This window comes from Amblyomma mixtum, chromosome 1 (assembly GCF_055824585.1).
Source record: "Amblyomma mixtum isolate Tamu chromosome 1, ASM5582458v1, whole genome shotgun sequence".
NCBI lineage: Eukaryota > Metazoa > Arthropoda > Arachnida > Ixodida > Ixodidae > Amblyomma > Amblyomma mixtum.
The window spans coordinates 165,851,187-165,872,969 of NC_143012.1; the positions used below are offsets into that span (position 1 = coordinate 165,851,187).

At 48.9% G+C, this 21,783-nt stretch overlaps 1 pseudogene; it reads left to right on the plus strand.

Annotated features, from left to right (window-relative positions):
* The first annotated feature begins 253 nt into the window (after positions 1–253).
* On the plus strand, positions 254–1,129 carry LOC149369676 (very long chain fatty acid elongase 7 pseudogene; annotated as a pseudogene).
* Positions 1,130–21,783: the final 20,654 nt, after the last annotated feature.

The following is a 21,783-nucleotide window of genomic DNA, read 5'->3' on the forward strand; positions in this document are numbered from 1 at the left end:
CCTCGCCCACCTCCTTTGTGTTTTCCGCGAGAAAGCAACTGTCTCCGGCTAAGTGTCGAATAGAAGGGGCTATTTCCTTTGCCCTCGCCTTTCCACTTTCCCTTGCGTCGGCTACCCACCGGTCCCCCCCCTTCCCCTTGTTTATTTAAAGGTGAACGCCCGCGCAGCGCGATCCTTGGAACCGAACGGCTGCTCCGCCAAGCAGGCGTTGCTCGATTCCCGGTGCGGGCAACCGTTTAGCGCAGGCTGCACGATGTCGGGCTTCGAGAAGATCTCCACCAGCGACTATGGCGAGTTCAGCTGGCTCAGCCGCCCACTCTACCCGCGCTCGGATCCGCGGACTCGAGACTGGCTCCTGCTGGGGAACCCCTTCCTCATCACACTGCTCGTGGGAGGATACCTGTACATCGTGTATCGTGCCGGGCCGCGGTTCATGGCTAACCGCAAGCCGTATGACCTACGCGGCGTCATCAAGATGTACAACTTGGCTATGATTGTAACCAACGTCTTCTTTGGTTACCACTTCTTGAAAAACTCGTACTTGGCAGACTACAATTTGTTCTGTGAAGGCATGACCTACTCGACCAAAGAGAACTCAGTCAACCTCCTCTGGTGGGGCTACTTTTACTTCTTTGTGCGCGTCGCTGACTTTATGGACACGTTCTTCTTCGTGCTGCGCAAGAAGTACCAGCAGATCACTCTCCAGCACACGCTGCACCACGCCCTCGTTGTGTCCAATGGCTGGCTTTGGTTCACCCTGGGTGCAGACGGCCAGTCCATGTTCGGGCTCCTGTTCAACATAGGCATCCACACCATCATGTACTTCTACTACTTCCTGGCGGCGTGCGGTCCAGAGTACCGCAAGTACCTCTGGTGGAAGAAGTACCTGACGAGGGCGCAAATTGCGCAGCACCTCATCATCATCGTGCACGGACTCATTCCGTTATTCTACGACTGCGGATACCCTCGATTCTTCATCTACCTGGCGCTGCCGCAGGGTCTGCTGGGACTGGCGCTCTTCTTAAACTTCTACGTGCTGGCGTACAAGAGGCGACCACTCAAGGGCACCGTACTTGATCAAACCGCTACAGAAATGGACAGTGATGCCTCCACACTCAAAGAAGAGTAAGCGGCAACGCTGCGACTTCCCCAGTTATGTGTGTTGTCAAACATCGAATGCTGTTTGGAATGTCGCCGTTTTGAAATCGCGCACTGTCTTTCAAGCCCCTAATGCGCCACGCAGAAGACTACTCCAATAACGCCACCCCTCTGTGAACCAACCTCGCGTTCAACCAAAGAACGGGCCGTTTGAAACAGATCATTGTTGAACAGCGGAATGCAGTGCGCCTTCTCAGCCTCGAAATCGTGCATAACTGCACGACAGCGCCAAAGAGAGGAGCCTCAGCAGCATCTGCTGTAAAGACTTTCTTGAAAAGGTGTGTGCTCCGCTATACGTTCGACCTCAAGACCGCCTTTGAAAGAAGCTTTTGGCGAGACAGTCTTGAATATGAACTACTATGTTGAATAGCTCGAAGTGAATACTTCTATTACTAGTGGAGAAACCTGCAGCGAAATTCAACTTTTCTGCTGCTGCTGCATGCATTCCGAGCAGTTGTAAGCAAATAATTGGTGTCGAACGTGCACTTTAGCTGATCTTTTCGTGACGGTGCAGCAACTCGCGTCCTTAAGAGTTCGTCCAGATGGGTCCGTGCCTCACCTCTAGTGAGCGAATCTTCTGAGATCTCAAGATTGTTACCCCACATGTTTGAGAAGGGCTTTGTGGGACTGCCTGACAAATGACACTCAAAGTAAGCAAGCAATCGAAAACTGAAGCAAGAGGAAGAGTCCCTCTCATCGTATACCTTTCTGCTTGCTCTGTTTAGCTGTTTTAATGACTGAGTTCAAAACGCAAATGTTCTTCTTGCCTTTGTCAGAGCCCAAATCAACCAATAGCGAGGTACTGCGCATTATCTATTCCTCGGATATTGCATTTCTCGCTTGCTCTGAGACGGATGCTGCAAAGCAAACCAGGAACAAGCGCCGAAAGCAGAACAGCGGTGCACCGCAGCAGTAAGCCCCCGACCTGTATGCAGCATCATCACGGACAAAGCAAAGAAGGCGTCTGCTCGCACGGGGGTCGTGGCGGTGGCCCGCCGCCTAATTGCGAATGCGCGGCGCACTGCTGGCCCCGAAAGAGGAAGCGGGCCACCGAAGCTTGGCAGGTTGCGCGCCGTTCGCGGAATCGTGGATACGTGCAGCTCTGTGTTCCGTGCCCCGCGGCAGAGTGTGGGCCGCTCTTTTCTTCTTTTTCCGGGAGGCCAGGCATGCCAGCTATAACGGTCAGTCGCTCCGCGGTTGGCGCGAGCAAAAACAGGCCGCTCAGGCTTCGCGCGCTTTCCTGTGGAGCCGGGCAGCCCCGTAGCGCCTCGGTTCGCCCCTTTCGCTTTGTCGGCTTGCGAAGCGGGCAAGGGTGGTGCTGAGGATGCTTGCCTTGCTTTCGTTTGGTAGCGGCGGCCTCTGCAAGCCAGCTGCGTAGTCCGAACTGGGTCGAACGATTTGGCAATCAAACGTGCGGAACACGAGTTGAGACCACTATCGTTAGGCAAGACTTGCAAATTACATCAGTGCCTGTTTAAAACATAGAACGATCCAAAAATGCAGTGGTCAGAGGGGCAGTGGAATTGAGGACTTGAGGCGGAATTTTTCGTTTTGTTTTTAATTTTCAGAGATGCATGCATCATGCTTCGAGCCAGCTATTACACAACGGTCATCAGGTCCACATGGTCAGCGAAGCAGATGCTCTGAGGCCCAACAGAACTGCAAACTTTTGTCGCCTTTTTTAGGCAATTCTCGCTAAGGCTATTAAAATAACTGTATATTAAATGCCCATTTCACGGAGATGCAACGTTTGCTGTGCCTTTTTCTTTCTAATTTACAAATACCTGACTAATGGCTACCAGATCTATATGCTGATGTATAGACTAGCGATTGCGCCTTGTTCTTTTTAAAAGATGTCCATTTTACGAATAGAGATCGCAATGCATGACAGTTCTCGGGCAAAGATGGCACTCGTTTTTCATTTCCACTGTCTCTATCTCGTGTGATCATGCCCGCGACGAGCCAGTGTGCTGGCAGAATGTCTACCAGTGATTCGCAGTAGCTGTCGCTGTAGTCTGCTCGACAAGGATGACCAACAGTTTCATTGATGGAGTGCTAGCCTTGAATATTGCTAGAGTGTTTTGCATCAATAGATTTGTTGCGGCCGAAACATTTAAGAAATAGGTTGCCTGTTGAAATGTTTATGAAATCAGCAGGCAAGTCAGTTATCAGTGCTAGGACAGCGAGCGTCAACGTAGCTGATTTCACTTCGGATCGCATAAAACGATCGGCTTAAACTAATACGCGCACATGCCTCAGCACAACAGGCTTGGAAACGTGGCCAGACTATCACAGGGAGAATGAGGATGACTCCATTCCGCACTAACATTCGATTGTTCGGCCATCTATAACTCTGCGCACGTGTGGTAACCACTGAGAAATTTGGAGTTTTAAATGGTATATTTTTATCCTGGTACTCTGTTTATACTGGCTACATTGATTGTGGCGGCACCGAAAAGATTATGGACTCCATATGACTGCTGTCTGCAGGTGGTGTGCTTCAGCGATGAGCAAGCAGAGAAAGTGCTTGGCGTCGCACACTTTTGTAGTGGCCCGTGGCTGCGTAGCAATTTGTAGTCTTTTCTAGCTCACAAAAGCACCGTTTTCTGTTCCCCTTTTCAAGGGAGCAGGCTAACCTCCCTGAAAATAAATAATTGAACAATTAACCGTCAGCACAAGGCACGGCGCTATGTGATGGAAAGCAGGTATTAAATGCGCGCACTTCAAGAAAATTTCTAAACTCGACCTTCTGATAGCAGCTCCCGTGAGAGTTGTCTCACCGCAGGCAACCTAAATCGAAGCCGTTATTCGCAGGAAAGCTGGCTTCGCCGCATGCTATATTTGGTTACTTGCCCACCACAAACTCGAAATGCTCTTCATATGCTGGACAGTGCAATACTTCGTATTCCTGCAATGTTCGCGCGAGAGGAAAAACAGTCCGTGTAGGAGGCAAGAAAAGAATGAATGTCCTCTCTCGGATCGCATGCCCCATGCCGCACGTAACATTCTCAGTTACCGTGCATTCAGCTGGTCCTATGTGCTCAACAGCTATTGGAACACGAACGATGGGACGTCGTGTCTCTTGCTATGACCTGTTCGCGAGGCTCATCTTCGCGTCGTGTAACTAAAGCGCTCTCGGTGGTTGTTGCGGCTGCGTGTTTCTTCCTTGGGAGACAATTCTTTTGGCGCTCAATACGCGATGAAAAGTTTTAAAATGAATATGTGGTGCTACTTATATGCAAAGGGTGTTGGCTAGTCAAATGAATACGATGGCGAGTTACTAAATGTAAAGTTATTCCTTTCAGCACGTCTTTTCAGCGATGTAACTTTTTGCTGATTGCAATAAAGAACTGTCGTTGAATGAACTCAGTGATGTGGTGCATTCCTTCTTTCTGTTTTAAAACGCCTTCCTCGGGAGGTTAATTCATAATAATCATCTTCATCAGCCTGACTTCGGCCCCTTGAGAGCAAACGCCTCTTTCATGTCCTTCCAATTAACCCTGTCCTTTGCCAGCTGCGGACGCCGTATACCCGCAAACTACTTAATCTCATCCGCTCCCCTACGTTTCTGCCACCCCCTGCTACGCTTGCCTTCTAACGGAATCCACTCCGTTTAAAGGGACTATGCAATAAATTAATTGAGATTACGTAAAGATAGGCAATCCATCACTCGTCACCCAAGCGCAAGAATTTTCGAGCTAGCATCAATAACAACGAAGTTATAGACGATTAAAAATCACGCTCCTCCTCTCCCCCCTCAACTCGTACGCGCGGGGCACCATAAAAAAGTAAAGAAAACCGCACCGAGACTGGTCTCCGCCCATGAATACGTCATTCGCTGACGTTCGGTTTACGACTTCCGGTTGTCGCACTCCCGAGGAGCAGCGTGCGTCGGCAGCGTATCTCCGGTCTCTGCGCTTTCTTGGTTCCCGAACTCGCGACAGAAAGAGGCGGCAGAGGTAAATTGAAAACATATGCGTGAAGGCAATGCCCTGGCTCGCGCTTGCCCGAGGGGGTCGCGCGGCGGCTCGAGCAGACGATTTTCACGGCTACCGGAAGTGTGCCCGTGACGTCGTAGCTGCCACGGCTCGAGCGAATGACAGCGTGTGGTGGCCTGCCGACGTCATGCGACTAGTGTCGTCTGTTTTCCCGATTTTGGTTTCAAAGTGGCTCCCTACGAAGACACCAAACGGCCCGCGAATTTTAAAAAACACGATATTCAAAAATTCATAATAAATTGCCGGGTCAGTTCCGAAGACTCATACTTGGTGTCAATGCTTCTGAGCATCACTTCTAACATTTACAAGCGGCTTTTAATTCTTTGCATGACCCCTTTAAGGACCAGCGGAAATCTTGGCTTCACACTACATGCCCTACCCAAGCCCATTTCTTTCTCTTGATTTCGAATAGGATGTAATTAACACGCTTTTGTTCCCGCACCCCCTCTGCCCGTTTCCGGTCTATTAACGTTACGCCTATCATTTTTCTTTCCATAGCTCGCTGCATTGTCCTGAACCTAAACTGAACCCTTTTCGTTAGCCTCCGCGTTTCTATAATGGCGAGACACCTTATTCAAAGTAGTTCCGCCATCTCCAATTTGGCCTTGTCAACTTCAATAACACAATGGAACTGCAGAGGCTTTAAAGACCGCACTAGGCGGGCCAATTTCCACCTCCGCCTTGAAACCTTGGAGTCTCTAAAGCCGTGGTTGCCCTCCAGGAGCCAGGCCTGGGAGCCACACTTTCAAATTACACAACATTCCAAAAGGATTCCGCGTCTTGTCTTCTCGTTCACAAAGCCTACACAACTAAGGGGATCTCGACCTCCAGTTTGAGTATTTCTATGTAATTTTGACTATCCTATCACTCCGCCGCAGGGAGCCCCCGTTGCGTATACTCAACGTGTGCTGCTCTCCTAAACTCAAGCGAGTGACTTCTGCAGACCTCTTTAGACGCGCGCTTAGAGTAGACGTGAGCTGGCGTAGCTTGCGTCCACGCAGTGCCTCACCCTCCACACGGACCGCGTCCATCCAACACGGCTAGGAAACTCCGTGACACGGGGATACGTGTCCGTATATTGACTCGCAATATACGACACGCAGACTGGCTCAACACCGAGGAAACCCTCGGTAGCGACCACTGCATCCTTCACACTACACTACGCACACGCCCCCTCAAGCGTCCCAGAACACAAGCCCGTATCTCAGATTGGACGAAATTCAGGCAAACTTTTCACTCACTTTGTAATACACCGATTTCCGAGCACGGATACCCAGCATGGTCCCAACAGCTGCTGACACACCTTTGCTTGCAAACTCAGATCCAGCTTTCAGAGGCGGTCACGGACGTGGATAACAACCTTCTACACCTCTGGGCAGCCCGTCGCAGCCTCGTCCGCCGTTGGCGACGCCAGAAACACAATAGAAAGCTTAAAGCTCGAATTTCCGAGCCTACCCACAAAGCAGCAGAGTACGCGGCCACACTCGCCGACTCCAACGGGGTGGATAGATGCAACGCAGCCGCGCGACAAATATCCAGCCGCAACACGTGGCGTCTCTTTCGAGCCCTAATCGACCCTACCCAAACACGAACTGAAACACAAAAACATTTGCAGCGAGTCATGCACGCTTTCCCTGGAAACGCGACTCAACTGGCACGAAAACTTCGGGACCAATATCTGTGTACAGTCCATGACCCCCGTGGCTCTGCGTACTCTTTTGTAGGCAAAAAGAACACGGAGCTGGATCAACCTTTCCAGCTCCACGATCTGCGGGCGGCTCTCGCCAAAATGAAACGGGGCACTGCGCCAGGAATAAGGTCACCAATAAGCTTTTGCCAAACCTGCCCGACTTGGTATAACAGTCCCTCGACTACATCAATGCAATTTGGCGCCGGGACCCCCCCCCTCCCCCCCCCCCCGCCCATCGGCTGGAAAACGGCTCTGGTCACTTTCATTCCTAAAGGAGGCAAACCAATTGACACAGATAACCTCCGCCCCATCTCTCCCACCTCCTTTGTGGCAAACTAATAGAGACAGTGGTGCGGGATCGGTTATCTGCATATCTTGAACACAAACATGTCTTTGCGAGCACCATGCTCGGATTCCGCCCACACAGATCCGCACAGGATGTCCTCCTACAACTGAATCGGGAAGTCCTTGACCCCCTCGAATGCTCCCATAAGGACCGGGTAGTACCCGCCTTGGATCTTAATGGAGCATTTGACAATGTAACACACGAGGTCATACTCACTAACCTAAGCCAGACCTACTGTGGCTCCAAGACATTCCGATACATATGCCAATTTCTGGTGGGTCATAAATCCTACATCCACATCCAAGATAGAGAGCATGGTCCTTACCTACTCGGCACGCGGGGAACACCTCAAGGCGCGGTACTTTCCCCGCTGCTCTTCAATCTGGCCATGATGCACCTGCGGGCCCAGCTGAGTGGTGTCGTCGGTGTGCAGCACGTCCTGTGCGCCGATGACATCACTCAGTGGGCCACGCAGGGCAGCACAGGGGACATTGAAACTACCCTGCAAACAGCGGCGATGATAGTAGACCACTAGGCCCGCCGTCGCGGTCTTTAATGTTCCCCTCAGAAATCGGAATTTGTGCACCTCCGCCCCTCAGAAAAGTGCACAACTAAAATGTATCTTTCTCTTGAGAGTGGTCCCATACGCGAAACTGATGAGATACGGATACTCGGACTCTGCCTCCACAAACACCGACAGCCAGACGCTACATTGGCCAAACTCCGTAAGGTGGGGGACCAGGTGGGCCGCTTGGTCCGCCGGGTTTCCAACAAATGCGGAGAGTTACGAAGTAAGGATGCCTTGCGGCTGGCAAACGAATTCCTAACAGTCTAATTCTCTATTCGACTCCTTATCTACACCTACAGAAACAAGACGAGGATGCCCTTGAGGCCATTCTTCGCAAAATTGTTAAACCTGCAGTTGGATTCCCTCTCTTGATCTCGTAGAGGGAAATTTAGTTCAACTAAGCTAGTTCAACTAGCTTCAACTTTTCGATTTCAAAAGTTTCTACCCTGTGCTCCTTCGCCGCCAGTGCGGCTTGCATGCCTTCAGACATCTGCTCTGTCGACGGCAATTGCGATGCACTTCCTAGATCACCCCCCTCGGCATCCGTTTCTGTGTCATTCATCATAGCTACTCCAGACATGTAACGTTACAACTACACAGCCATGGTGGATTCGGAGGAAGCAGAAAGGTTTCCTACCTTGTCACTAGTTGCTTTCCTCCGCCGCGGTGATCTCGTCGCCCTGAGTGACGACAGCGGGCTCCTCGATGCGATGAGTTGAGCCCCGGCTCTCACAGCAGCTCGCTGACTTGAACCTGCCTCGTTCGACTTGCTGGTCTCCTGGTTCTTCTCTTGAACCTCAACGGGGACGCCTGGTTCCTTCCGCAGCTCACGGATTAGGCACCTCCACGACACGTCGGTCGCCTGGCTCCTTCAGCTCCTCGCCGACTTGAGCCTCCTACGTCCCGTTGACAATGACCAGCAGTCTCATGAAGCTTTCAACGTCGCTCTATGACGCTGACGTTCCTCCTTTAGGACGTACCGCTCTGCGGCTTGTCCACCGACTTGATCCTCCGCCCCTCCGTCAGATACCTCGAGCAGGAAGACGTAGCAAATCCTGCCGACTGCGCCAGTTGGATTCCCTCTCTTGATCTCGTAGAGGGAAATTTAGTTAATGATGATGATTGAAGGATTCTTGACGTCTTGAAGATTCGTTTTGCTCAATCACATTGCATGAGGACACTTCTGGAGAGGTTAAACTTTTATAACAATTAAAAGTACAAAGGAGGATACAAGCAAGGAGAGAACATATTTACACTTGACTGGCTCGCAGTTCTAGGTGACGAAACCAGCCTATCTGGGCTTATCATTTCGGCTCGGGCTACTAGCCTCCTCCCATCATTCTTAACGGCTGGTTTCGTCACCTAGAACTGCGAGCCAGTCAAGTGTAAATATGTTCTCTCCTTGCTTGTATCCTCCTTTGTGCTTTTAATTGTTATAAAAGTTTAACCTCTCCAGAAGTGTCCTCTTGCAATGTGATTGAGCAAAACGAATCTTCAAGACGTCAAGAATCCTTCAATCATCATCATTAACTAAATTTCCCTCTACGAGATCAAGAGAGGGAATCCAACTCCTGCCCTTGACCTCCCCATCACTGCTTCAAACAGCCGGTTTATGGCCATTGGGGTGGTGAATACTTTCAGGAAGCTCCGAGAGGCGCACCTTACAAATCAGTATACGCGGTTGCCGCAGAGTCGGGTCTCCGCCTTCTTGCTCGACTCCATATCCAACACATCACTCCCAGGAAAAAAAGGTTTCACACCCCAGAACTGTGGAGACGCGCCCTCCATGTGCGACCTCTTCTAGCCAACATGCCACACGAAGAACATAATGGTCGGCGCCTGGCACGAGCGGAAGCCCTACCTAGCACGACATTATGGCGACAAAATAGGTGTATACTACGTGGACGCCTCCGGCCCTCACCACGGAGAATGGTACACGATCGCAGTAGTTCACAACAGCAACACAGTTAACGGCCGCACCTTCAGAGCCCGGAGTGCAACACAAGCAGAAGAGGTCGCAATTGCTCTCGCGGTCTCACATTCCGACTCAAAATACATAATCACCGACTCGCGAGGGGCCTGTCGGAACGTCGAACAAGGCTACACTCCCTTCCTAACCAATCAAATTTACCAGAATCGCATACGGGATACGGACCCCGTACACCGTTACCTTATCTTTGCCCCTGATCACCAGGGGTTGGCAGGAAACGAGGCAGCGGTGCAGCCGCCCGCGTACTCTTTCACCGGGATGTTTTCTCCTCCCCACCCGATCAGCAACCGGATTAAAATTCGGTCGATACCTTCAAACATATTACAGGCTACCATCAAGATAGTCATTGCCTTTACCCTCGCCTTTGTAAAGGCCTCAAGAAGGTAGATGAGCGGCTTGTTCTCCGCCTTCTCACTAATACATTTCTGTGCCCGGCAGCACTAAAACATTTTGACCCCTCCTAGAGCGCCAGCTGTCCACACTGTAGTGCTGTATGTCTTTGGACAGCTATCATATGGTGTGGGCCTGCCCCTCCAACTCGGTCATTGCCCCCATCCCCAACCCAACCCGGGAGGACTGGGAGGCAAACCTGCTCGGCTGCCACGACTCATAGGCAAAAGTAGCCTTGGGCGCGCCCGGGCGGTGGCCACCGCTACTTGGGTCCCAAACTTGGGACCTCCACGTAGTGCTTGTAAGGATCGGTCCCTTACGGGCTGATCCAAACATACCCTGTCCCTTCCAAATAAATGTTTTCGCCACCACTGCCACCCTGCAGGTGAGTACCGGTAAGCTACAGCTGTTGTATGCAGCTTTCGCTTGCCTCAAATTATGATGCCTTTTTAAAATAATGCTGGGTCCTGATATGAAGAAAAATACGCCTAAGCCGTTCGCTGGGTATGTTAATGCCATAAGCGTGGTTCGAATGCTCCGCAAGCTTCGGCATCTTGTGCAATAGAAGCACTCTATGGTGGGTGGAATTCGATGTGACATGCCCATTTAAACTGGCTTAACATCTTAATCAGGTGCACCTGTTTCTCTTCGTACTTGTTAATGTTGGTGAATTAAACTTTTTTGGTGTGCAGACTATTCGCCAAGCAAGTACCAATAGGGTGATAAAATAGGCGATAAAAAGACATAGCCAAACAATTCGGCCGCCTCCAATTGCCAGTGACATGCGACCCGCCTTTAAAAAATTTGCAGTGGTTGAACTGTGTTTTTTTTTTATTCACATACCCTAAAGGCCTTTTACAGGCATTACATAGGGGGTTAAAGAAAAACAATAAAGCAATCGTATTACATAATACAGTGAAAAATATCACAAAGCATAAACAAACATGAGCTCAGATAAATAGGGAAGACAACAGGATAAATAAAGTATTTGAAAACACGCACACACGTGGACCACATTGTTCAATACATTCTAAAAAAGAATACACTTCTGATAATATTCCATTAAGGGCCAGCAAAGAGTAAACTCTTCAGTTTGTTAAGAAATATGTCGTAATTGTTTTCGAGAACAATTTCTGCAGGTAGTTTATTCCAGTGATAGATGGCAAGGAACAATGGCGAATGACGCATAAGTTCAGTGTGAGCTATCTGGGGTTGCACTTTGAAGCAGTGGTCTAATCGGGGGGAAATGCGATGTGCTGGTTTGATATGAGAATCTGTGAATGGCGAGTGATTGTGATAGATCTTGTGAAAGTGACATAGCAGGGTGACAAGTACTCGCTTTCGAAGAGAGCTTAAATTTAGCGATGATTTAATATCTGTGATGCTGGAGTAGCGCGCGTATTTCCTTGTGATAAACCTAGCAGCCTTATTTTAAAGTGCTTCCAGTTAATCCGCAAGATAAGCTTGATGTGGGTTCCAGATGAAAGCGGCATATTCTAGTTGTGATCTGACTAAAGTTGTGTATGCTAAAAGTTTGGTCGCCTGATTTGCAAAGTACAAGCTACGCCTAATGAAACCCAGGGTTTTGTATGCTTTAGTGGTTATATATTCAATGTGTTTGTGCCATGTTAAATCAGAAGAAATACCTGGAGGATTGAGAAAGCAACAAGGAGAGAAAGAGAGAGGAGATGGAGAGCACGCGGCAGCAACGGCGGCCCCAGCATGCTAGCTATGCGTCGCTACTGCTCATGCGCAACTGTGGTTATACCTGGAGGATTGCGAAAGCAACGAGGAGAGAAAGAGAGAGGAGATGGAGAGCGCGCGGCAGCAGCAGCGGCCCCAGCACGCTAGCTATGCGTCGCTACTGCGCATGCGCAACTGGCGAGCGCGTAGTCACCCGCGCAGCGACGGCGGCGGCGCGCCAGCTGTGCGCCGTGTGACGTCACTGCTCCTCGGGCATGCGCAGTATGGCCTTTCCTCGGCTTCGCGAAATGGCTTGGCGGCTAGCGTAGTGTTGCTTTCGCCACAAAAACCCCAGATTTTTGACGCAAGAACAAACCAGCTTTCACTGGCGCCTTGTGCCGCCCCTTCCGGTTCGAACAGTTCTTGTGTCGTTCTCCGTAGTCGAAGCAGTAGTGTCAGCCGGTCGAGCAGTGCAGCCTGCTAAGCGCTCTGGCTTCCTTTTCTTTCAACAACCGAAGTTGGAAAATATTGAGCTCATTCAGCGCTGTGCAAAACTAATCATGGAATAAAATTGACAATTAAATTTGATCATAGTGTATTGGGTCAATAACTGATGGATTATTCGCATCCTTATTGCTGCTCGTAGGCACAGGACGCAAGGACGCACTTCCTGCATAGTCATCGCCGATTATAGGTGAACAGAAGACGTAATCCCCGATTTTATTTTCGGCACTGCGATGATTCAGCGCATCCGCGCCAGGTTGGGGTTTCAGCTCAACCTTTCTAGCTTGAATGCCAATGGTTGCTCTTCTACGTCAAGCAATTGCAGCGTGGAAAAGTCTGCGAGTCAGTGCACTTAGATGGTTCTGAATACATTCTTAACAGATGCCGGTTATTATCCACGGCCAACTACGCCGACTGCCACAGAGTCCATTTCGGACAATGCCTCATACACAACTTCTTCTGAATGAGCACGAGCCGACCAACGTCCCGGTGGACGATGCTCGACTGATGTTAGTGGCAAGCATCGTTCTAAAATTCCCCTTGCACGAGAAACGCTCGCAAAATAATAAAAGAAAAGGTACGCCATGCGAAGCTTGAAATTGAAAAACAAAATATTGTGATCTGAGAAGAAAAGGAGACAAGGGAAGACTACATTTAATTACCTCACTACGTTATTTTATGTTTTTTTCTTTCATTTAGTCGCTAAATTTTCATACACAAGGCTACACGCATTTCTGCATTTTCACAAATTTCCCTCGCTATAACCTGCCCGCCAGTGTGGTTAGAACTTGGGCAAGGGGCCTGCAGGACATGGCAATCAGAAGTTTAGCCTCTGTGCCATCAAGAGAACCAAATCAACAGAATTCTGCGGACCTGATCAAGCAGAACGCGCGGAAGTGAGCGCTAGGTACGGTGAGGACTGTAACTATAGAAGGCGAAGAGATGCAGCACGCACACAAATGCAGGACCGAAGCGCACACGATTTCCGGTGATCGATTCCCGGTGCGGGCAACCGTTTAGCCCCGACTGCACGATGTCGGGCTTCGGGAAAGTCCATTGCTTTTTCCTCATTTCTTTCAATGGCACCTGAAATTCTATTTTGGAGCCAGCTGCTCTGCTTTCAAATGACACCCATCCCATGTCACCTTGTACCAGCGATTTGGTGTGTTCCTATGCGCTCCCAAAGCAAGCCTACCTACCCCACGCTGCTTGATTTTACCCTTGCTTGAACCTCTGGTCTCGTGCACAAAACCGCATTCCCTTAAGTCAAACTAGGAACTATCACCCCTTCCAAATCCCCTTGCAACGTCGTGCCTATTTTAATTCCACAATGGCCTATTTTTCATGACAACTGAAATCCTGCTACCTTTAGCCGTTAGGTATTTTTAATGCTTCGTTAGATACTCAGCACCACTGTTTATCCACATCCCAAGATACTTGTGCTGATCCACTACCTAGCGCACTGCCTGTATCTTAAGGTCGACGCCATAATTATCATTAAAATCATGGCTGCCGATTTTTCGTTACTAAGCTTCAAACCTAATCTATCTCCCTCTGTACCGCAGATGTCTATCACACTCCGCAAATTTTTCTTGCTGTCAGCCACTAGTACTGCATCATCCGGTGCATTAGTCCTGGTAATGAGTGTTCAATCCATTCTCCTTGCCTCAAAAAAAGGAGAGGTTGAAGCTAGATCGCACCAGTTAAGTCTATGATCCTTCTGGGTGCAACGTAAATAACAAAGGTGACTGAGGACACCCTTGCCTAAACCGCCGCTGTACCTATAGGCTCTACATTTTTGTTTCATATTATGTTACCTTAATAGACTATCTTTTATAAGATTATTTACTCCATCTTCCACATCTCACGTGCCCAGTATGTCCCCACAAATTCTCTTCGATTACACTGTCGTAGGCTCCCTTGATATCCAAAAATGCTACCCATAGGAGTCGGTGTTCCTTTTCAGCAGTCTCAATACACTGCATCATTGAGAGCAGGTTGTCCTCTAACCTCCTTTGTTTCCGGAGCCCATTTCTTAGCTCCCCTAGCCCCCTGTCGTTCTTCACCCATCCCTGCAATGGGTGAAATCGGTCCTTTATATTCTCCATCACTACCCTCTAAACCACTGACGTCACTGTAATGGGACCGTAGTTGTTTATTTCCGCTTTGTCTCCCTTTCCCTTATATATCGTGGTCATCCTGCTAAGTCTGCATCCAAAGGTGGCTTCGCCATCCGTTATCATTTTGCTCACTACTCTCTTAATCTTCGCTTAGATTTTTGGCCCCATTTCATTGTTAACAAAATTAAATACAATCCGGTCCTGTTGACGTACTACCTTCTTCCCTACCCTTTCCCACATTTTTGTCCAAGCGAAGCGATTGCAGTAAACGGAATGTCCTCTTGCGATAAACTGCACGCGTTTTTTTCTTCCTCATTTTTTCTTTATCTGACAAAAAAAAGTGCGGAACTGCAGACACAGAGCAAGAAAGGAATTGTTCCTATAAGTTCCAATACTCATTCCCTTCTTTCCGAACACCCTAATCTGCAGCGATACGCCTCTGCTAGAGGCTAGTATTATTATCCATGGCGTTTCCAAATTTTCTGAGCTTCTTTTCTATCCTTTTTTTTGTTGTTTTGAGAACCATTAGGCCCTCTTTCGTCTTATTTTCTCATCGATCAAAGAAGATGCTCCCTGTCTATATTTTATGCAGGTATCAAATTTTCCGTCTGCTTCAGCTCCTGGTCCCTCCGTTTGCTTGGAGAACAACTTATGCTACAAGCATCGCCGATGGCTGCTTTTCAAACAGCCACCTGCCTGCGCAGTGGCACTTTGCTTGGAATATCTAAGTTTTTTTTTAATACTTCCTGACGTTTCCCTATGACTTTCTTAAACTCCTCTTCGCACCAGCTCTTGGATTGGCGTCTCACTCGCACCTCACTTGGCCTCACTCGCACATTAGCAAGCTCTACCTCAATTAATCTAGTTAAATGTGTGTAAATCTATTCTGTTTTAGTATCCTCAGAAATTACTTCCACAGTTTGTTTGGCTACTTCTTCCAATTACATTTCCGAGTAAAGGATCCCATTTGCAACGAAAACTGCGCAAACTTCACGAAGGACGCAGAGAGGGGAGACGAAACACCGGCGCTGACTAACAACTGCAATTTTATTGCTCTGACACATCGGTAAATATGCTCAAGGCATCAAAAACAACAAGAAGGATGAGACATGACTCATAGACAACCGCAGCAGGAAACGTGCAGGAAATCATGGCTGCTGAGCTGTCGAAAGGAAACGAAATTCTTTATCCAGAAGGGCCACGGATGGGGGGCTGACAAAGAGGTCTTTTAGGCTCCCGATTTTTTTGGCTTCAATTATCTCTCGCGTGATTTGGTCACTGCACCTGCTCAGCACGCTCGTGTCGCTGAAGTGAGGTGTGCATTTACAATCGCGGCAATGAACGCCAAGATGGCCTGAGATTCGTGTACTTACTATGTAGTTGTGCTCTGAGAGTCTTTTTTGAAGTATCTGCCAGTTTGGCCTACGTGAGCATGACCACAAGACAAAGGAATTGAGTAGACTACGCCTTGAATACCGGAAACCAACCGGTCACGATGATTCGTGGTGCAGATAACGTATCTGCGACCCGTCTCATTTGCACGCTTGCAACGGCTTGACAGACGATCTTGAGCTGAAAATATTGCATCTAACCCTACCTTTTCTTTTCGATCTTTCTCAGGGAATGGGAAATCCCGTGTGCGTAAGGAATCACGGTGATCTTCTTATCCCTGTCCCTTTGACGTCCTTCTTTTTTTCTCAACATGGCCTCGGCCACCGATGACAAGAGCGTGAGAGTATACCAGCCTGCACAAGTTGGCGCGTCTGGTTTGAAAAACGAATGTCAAGCTTATGATTGCATGATGTTTTGTCTGCTTTATAGAAGCAAGTGTTGCCAATACTGCGCTTAACTAACTTTGAGTGTGCTGAACCAAAGGCAGAAGGTATTTTTGGCTCCAGACTCAACGGACGAGCACACATGATTGTTCTCAAAATAGAGCCCTAATTCTCAAAATCGTATCAAACCATTAGAAGGCAGTTCGTGGGTGGCAACCAAAGGGCTCAGGAAGCTAGAAAAATTGAAAAGAACCTTTGAAGCTTCGAATGGGAGGGCCGGATGTTCGCATTCTAGGATGACAAGATAGTCGTCGACAAAACGGAAGATCTGCTTCACATTGCTACACTGCAAGAGGCTGTGTAACACTGTCCTTCACAGCTAAGTAAAGATCACCGAGTACCGAAGCAATGGAAGAACCTATACATATGCCATTTCTGATGGAAAATAGAACCATTCCATTCTGCGAATGTGGACCTGAAGTACACAGAAAGTAGCTCGAGCAAGCCGGCAGGTAAAATGCAACTCTCGCTCTAGAATTTGACGAACGCGAACATCAGGCCCTCCCATTCTCGTCGGCGGCGGCGTAACCATTGGGAGGGGAAACCGTCCACGAGTCAATGTACCTCCACTGAGAATGGAAACTTCACCATCACGCACGAACGACGGTATGTTGCCTGCGCCGATAAAGTGGTCTACTCAATTCCCTTGCTCTGTGGCTGCCTACATCTGTCAAACGGACAGATGTTCAACAGAAAGGCCCATGGAACACTACAACATCCTTCGGGATTTCTCTGGACGCCAAGGGGTACATTGCTGAGACGGCAAGTAAAATAAGCCTTGCTTTGAGCAAAGCTAATGTTATCGGTAATCTTAAAGAGTCTGATGGCGTCCAGCACGCCATCTGCGTTAAGTGGGAAGGAACGCCTTTTCCAAGGCATGTTGATCTGCAGTAACGGCTATACCAAGGCTGCCGGTTCACGTGTCCTTATCTTTATGCGATTCGTTGTTAGGCAGAAATGTTTGTTTTAATGTGACGAGTTCTGTTTCATGCGAGCCTGATCGCCGCTGTCGAGGAGGGACGTGGGATATCGACAGGCAGGCGACACTGTATACGCCCATCGAAGACGGCCACTTAACTACCGTGCAGTGAAACTGTCATTATGGTGCACACTTTAAGAAAAGCCTAATGCAGCACACGCTTGTTTCGCTTCTCCTGGGTGAAGTTGAAGTGGCACTTCTTCCAGACAAAAGCCAACCAGTTGCTGTACGACACAAGTGGCGGTCGCCGAAGAGACCACAAGAGGCCCGCTGGACGTGGAATGTGCAATGCACGCGTCCCCGCAAAACGTTTACCAAAGTTCTGCCCAGCAGTCATAAGGCTAGGGCAAGAATATGATGCTGTCGCATGCACAAAGAGCAGATTTTACGCGCCAGGTATTTATTCCATACGGTAACAAATATGGAAACAGCCGCGATCAGGCAGATCTGGGCATCACTGGAGTTGGAGGTGGTGGGCCAGCATGCCGTAATGTGACGGTACGGTGCTCCTAAACTCCTGAGAAGAGAAAAAGAAACGAAATCATGTTACCTGGGAATGTACGAGCAGTTACGAAACTGTGCTCAATAGAAAGCGATTAAGGAGACAAATAAGGGAGAGGGGTACACTTAAGTCTCACTGTCACATATTGTCACCTCTCAAATCCAACTTCTCCGGACAAGCCCAAAAAAGATCTTTCCCTCTGACTCTCGAAACAGCAGCTGCCCACATAAGACACATCCCGTTCAGTTTGGGTAATTGGGGTTTAACGTCTCAAAACAACTAAGGCTATGAAGGACGCCGTAAAGAACGGCTCCGGAAATTTCGACCACCTGGGGGTTCATTAACGTGCACTGACATCGCACAGTACACGGGCTTCTAGAATATCCCCTCCAACGAAATTCGGCCGCCGCGGCCGGGACAGCCCGTTTAGGAGGGAAAGTTTGCAGCCACGCCTCACAGCGTATACCTGCCCAAAAAACCTGTTAGAAACAACCATTTTGGAACTAGCCGCAGTTATTAGCTTCGTATAATAAGATAGCATTTGGCAAACTCGAGCTAGACTGTTCGGACTAGGTAGAAAACTTCACACGCTTGCATCCCATCCGCCTATATTTCCTAAAAATCGAAGAGCTGCAGTGAATTCCGAAATGAGCGAAGAACCTCTACGCATTTGGAAGCTGTTTCGTTAAGGTGGCAAAGAGAAGAACATGAATTTGCACTCGCCTTCGACACACCAGGAGCCTCCGCAGGGCTTGGGGCAGCACTCGAGGCCGGCGGCGGCACACTCCTCCCAAGTGCACTCCGAGAAGGAGCAGTCGCTGAACACGTCCTCGTTGCTCGGGCACGCACCCATGGCCGGGGAAGAAGATGCGCACAGCAGCAGCAGGACCATCAGGGCGACGGCAGTGCTCTTCATTTCGATCGATGAAGCAGGCCTGTTCCTTCAGCAACGGCAGCTAGCGCTGTTCGTGCAGTGCAGTGTCGACCAGCAGCTTATATAGTACGTAGCTGCGGTGCTGCCTGCTATCTGCTGACCGGAACGGGTTAAGATAACAGATGCCACTGCCGCATCTTACACGCTTCAGATATTACGCGACGTTTGTTAAGGTGCTCACGACTTATCTACGGACGCCGCTGTGGATTCTAAAGCCACGATGGAAAATCGAAAAAGTGGACAGGAACGCCTTGAACCGCTGTGGAACCACGTGCAACATGTACTATTCTGTTAAGATGTTATTGGTAACATTGGGCCTTGCGCAAGCATGGCAGGTATATTAGCGATTACAGTTTCAACTCAGGTCTACGTTGGGTGAGATGGGAAAATTTGGTCACGAAGCTGGGCAAAGGTGCACCTGTATTATACACATTTGGAGCTGCACGCTCAACTTCATGAGGAGGGCTTTTTATAGAAGCGCATAGAATCATTTACCCAAAGTCCATGGCTCACTTTTGCCTTGGTTAGATACATCCTTCCACCAGTCGATAAAAGTGGCTGCGTTCTTTGTACCGTTTCTTGACTCAAACCATTTATTCTTATGACTTATTCAAGTATAAGCACAATAATAGCACTTCTAAAATCCTGCTTCGGCCGTGTCACAGTGTGTCTGCTCGCTCAGCTGTTCTGCTCACAAACTCCTTGATGACGTCGTCTAAGCTTAGGAGCGCCGTTCTTTCTTTGTGTATATGCAAAATCAGAAGACGCGATGACCCCTTTTGAGTTGTTCGGTTGCGCAAATACGTTTTTATTCTGCGCAGAGAACTAAAAGAGCGTTGCCCTGAAGCGACGGACGCTGGTATGGAAAGCAGAAGCGGAACATACCTCACGACCAGATCCATCAACTCGCGCATGTTTGCGATTGGCTTTGCAGGATCTCCAAAATGCCCAGAGTTGTAGTAGAATCACCACCGTTTAGAAGAGTTGGTAATAGATTAAACTGCGCCGAGAGTCGGCATAAGTCAAAATCAACTGCATGCACTCCCAAAGCTGCCTCTAGTTCATCTGCTGTATACCGACTACCTCCAGCGGCGCTGGTTAAGATGTATTCTAGTTTTACGCGCTGTTTTATGCCCGGCAGCTCATAACGCTCTTTTAGTTCACTTTTCATTCGGTGGGCAGCAGCGAAATACTCCTTGCGCAGCGCGGCCTTAACGTCAAGTGCAACTGGCTGGACAGATCTATCAGTCGTCTCATACCTCGCAGGAGGTTTTGTCGGCCTTGAGATCCTAGGCCTAGCCGCGCTGCTGTTGTGCTCGTGTGCTGCCACAGCTTCTCAAACGAAGTTTCAGAGCGCAACTGGGAGATAGCCTCGCCGAGAGCTACTGCTGCCTTTTTTGCACCTGCGGCGCAATATGTTGAGCTCTGGAGAGCCCTTGCTAGTTATTCACAAGGCCCAAAGAAGGCTACGGAAATGTAGATACCCAACAAGGTTTCAAATTTCTGCAAAAGCCGATCGTAACCTCTAAAAATAGCCTTGCTGCTTTCGGTCACTGAATCTGGTGCCTGCAATAGCTCCTTGTGTGTCTCTCGGACTCTGGCGCAATTCTCAACCAATCTTTGCATCGACTTGACTCTAACGGTCCATCGCGTCGGGCAAAGCGGCAGTAAGTTATTTGGCGTTGATCCACTCTCCACAGCTGACTCGCGTCCTGTAGAAAGTACTATGTTAGCATAAACATTTTTGCGCTTCTTGGAGTCGAGGACTGCGTTGGAAACTTCCTTAACAGTGCTAAGAGCGTCTCCAATTATGTCGCAACTCCTGCTTGCCTCTTGCAGTACCAGATCTAAACAGTGATTACTGCAATGGACGTACAGTGAGCGTGGCTCACAGTCACTAAGTCATTTTTCACACCCAAAAAACGACCGGACATATTCGCCGCCCCATCGAAGCAGTGGCCACGTACACAGTGAAAGCCTAGGCCTAGGCGCAAGATCATGTCCTTGATGGCAGAGTGCAGGGTCTCAGATCAACTCTCAGGCGCGTTATACAGGCCGAGATGCTATTCACGAACTTCGAGATTATCGCTCTGCACCCACCGCACGCAAAAAGTGAACTGCTCGTCACCGTTTACATCGGTTGTTCCATCAGCAATGATAACAAAAAAGTTGACTAGACTTCACGTCCTCTACAATTCTTGTTGCACACTATGGGCCATAATGCTTGCTCCTGCTTGGACATACAGCATGTCCGCAGTATTCAATAAATAAATAAATAAAATAATCTCTATAAGCTCATTCTGCCTGTCACCGCTCGCCCATTTATTTCTCTTAGTCATCCACGTCTTAAGGGCCGGGACATACTCACATCTCTCGTCGAGCAAATCGAGCAAATTTCCATCACATTTACCTCGTCCTCGAAGATCCTGACCTATGCTGCAGAGACAGCGCACAGAGCTAACTGCGACAATAAGTGCTGCCCTCGCCTCCTCCCGCAGTTTGTTGTGCTGCTGCGAAAGGAGCCGCAAAACAGGAATGCGTGCCTGGCAGGACAAGTTTCGGCTCACGGAGGCCAAGTGAAATTTGCTCTTTTCATGTGACTGGAACTTCTCGGTAGCTTTTTTCTACTTGTTAAAACCAACCTTAACAAAACCTGGTTCCATACTTCCAGAAATGTCCCTCTTTCAACGAAATGTCGACGGCACTCGTGACACAAGAATACGTCGCTCTTGCCTTTAAAAAAAAAAGCCAAGTAAACCGCACAAACCAATCACGTTGGCACGATCTACCACGTCGATTTCTGGGGAACCTGTAGGTTTCGGCTGGAAGTGGCCGACATTCGTACAGTGCTGACTCGTCCTCCCTCGTAGATCTGTTTCTTGAATTCGTGAAGGCAATTGGCGAGTTCACATTGCTTGTTTCATCAAAGCTGGTTCCTCCCGCTGTTCGACGTGAAGGCCCCGGTGTTGGAGCTTCTACAAATTAATTCAGACATATGGTCACATTTTTCTTTTCACAACGGGCTCCTCCTATTTTCAGTGAATGGTTTTTAATACATGCGAAATCAAATTTCTTCAACATTTTTC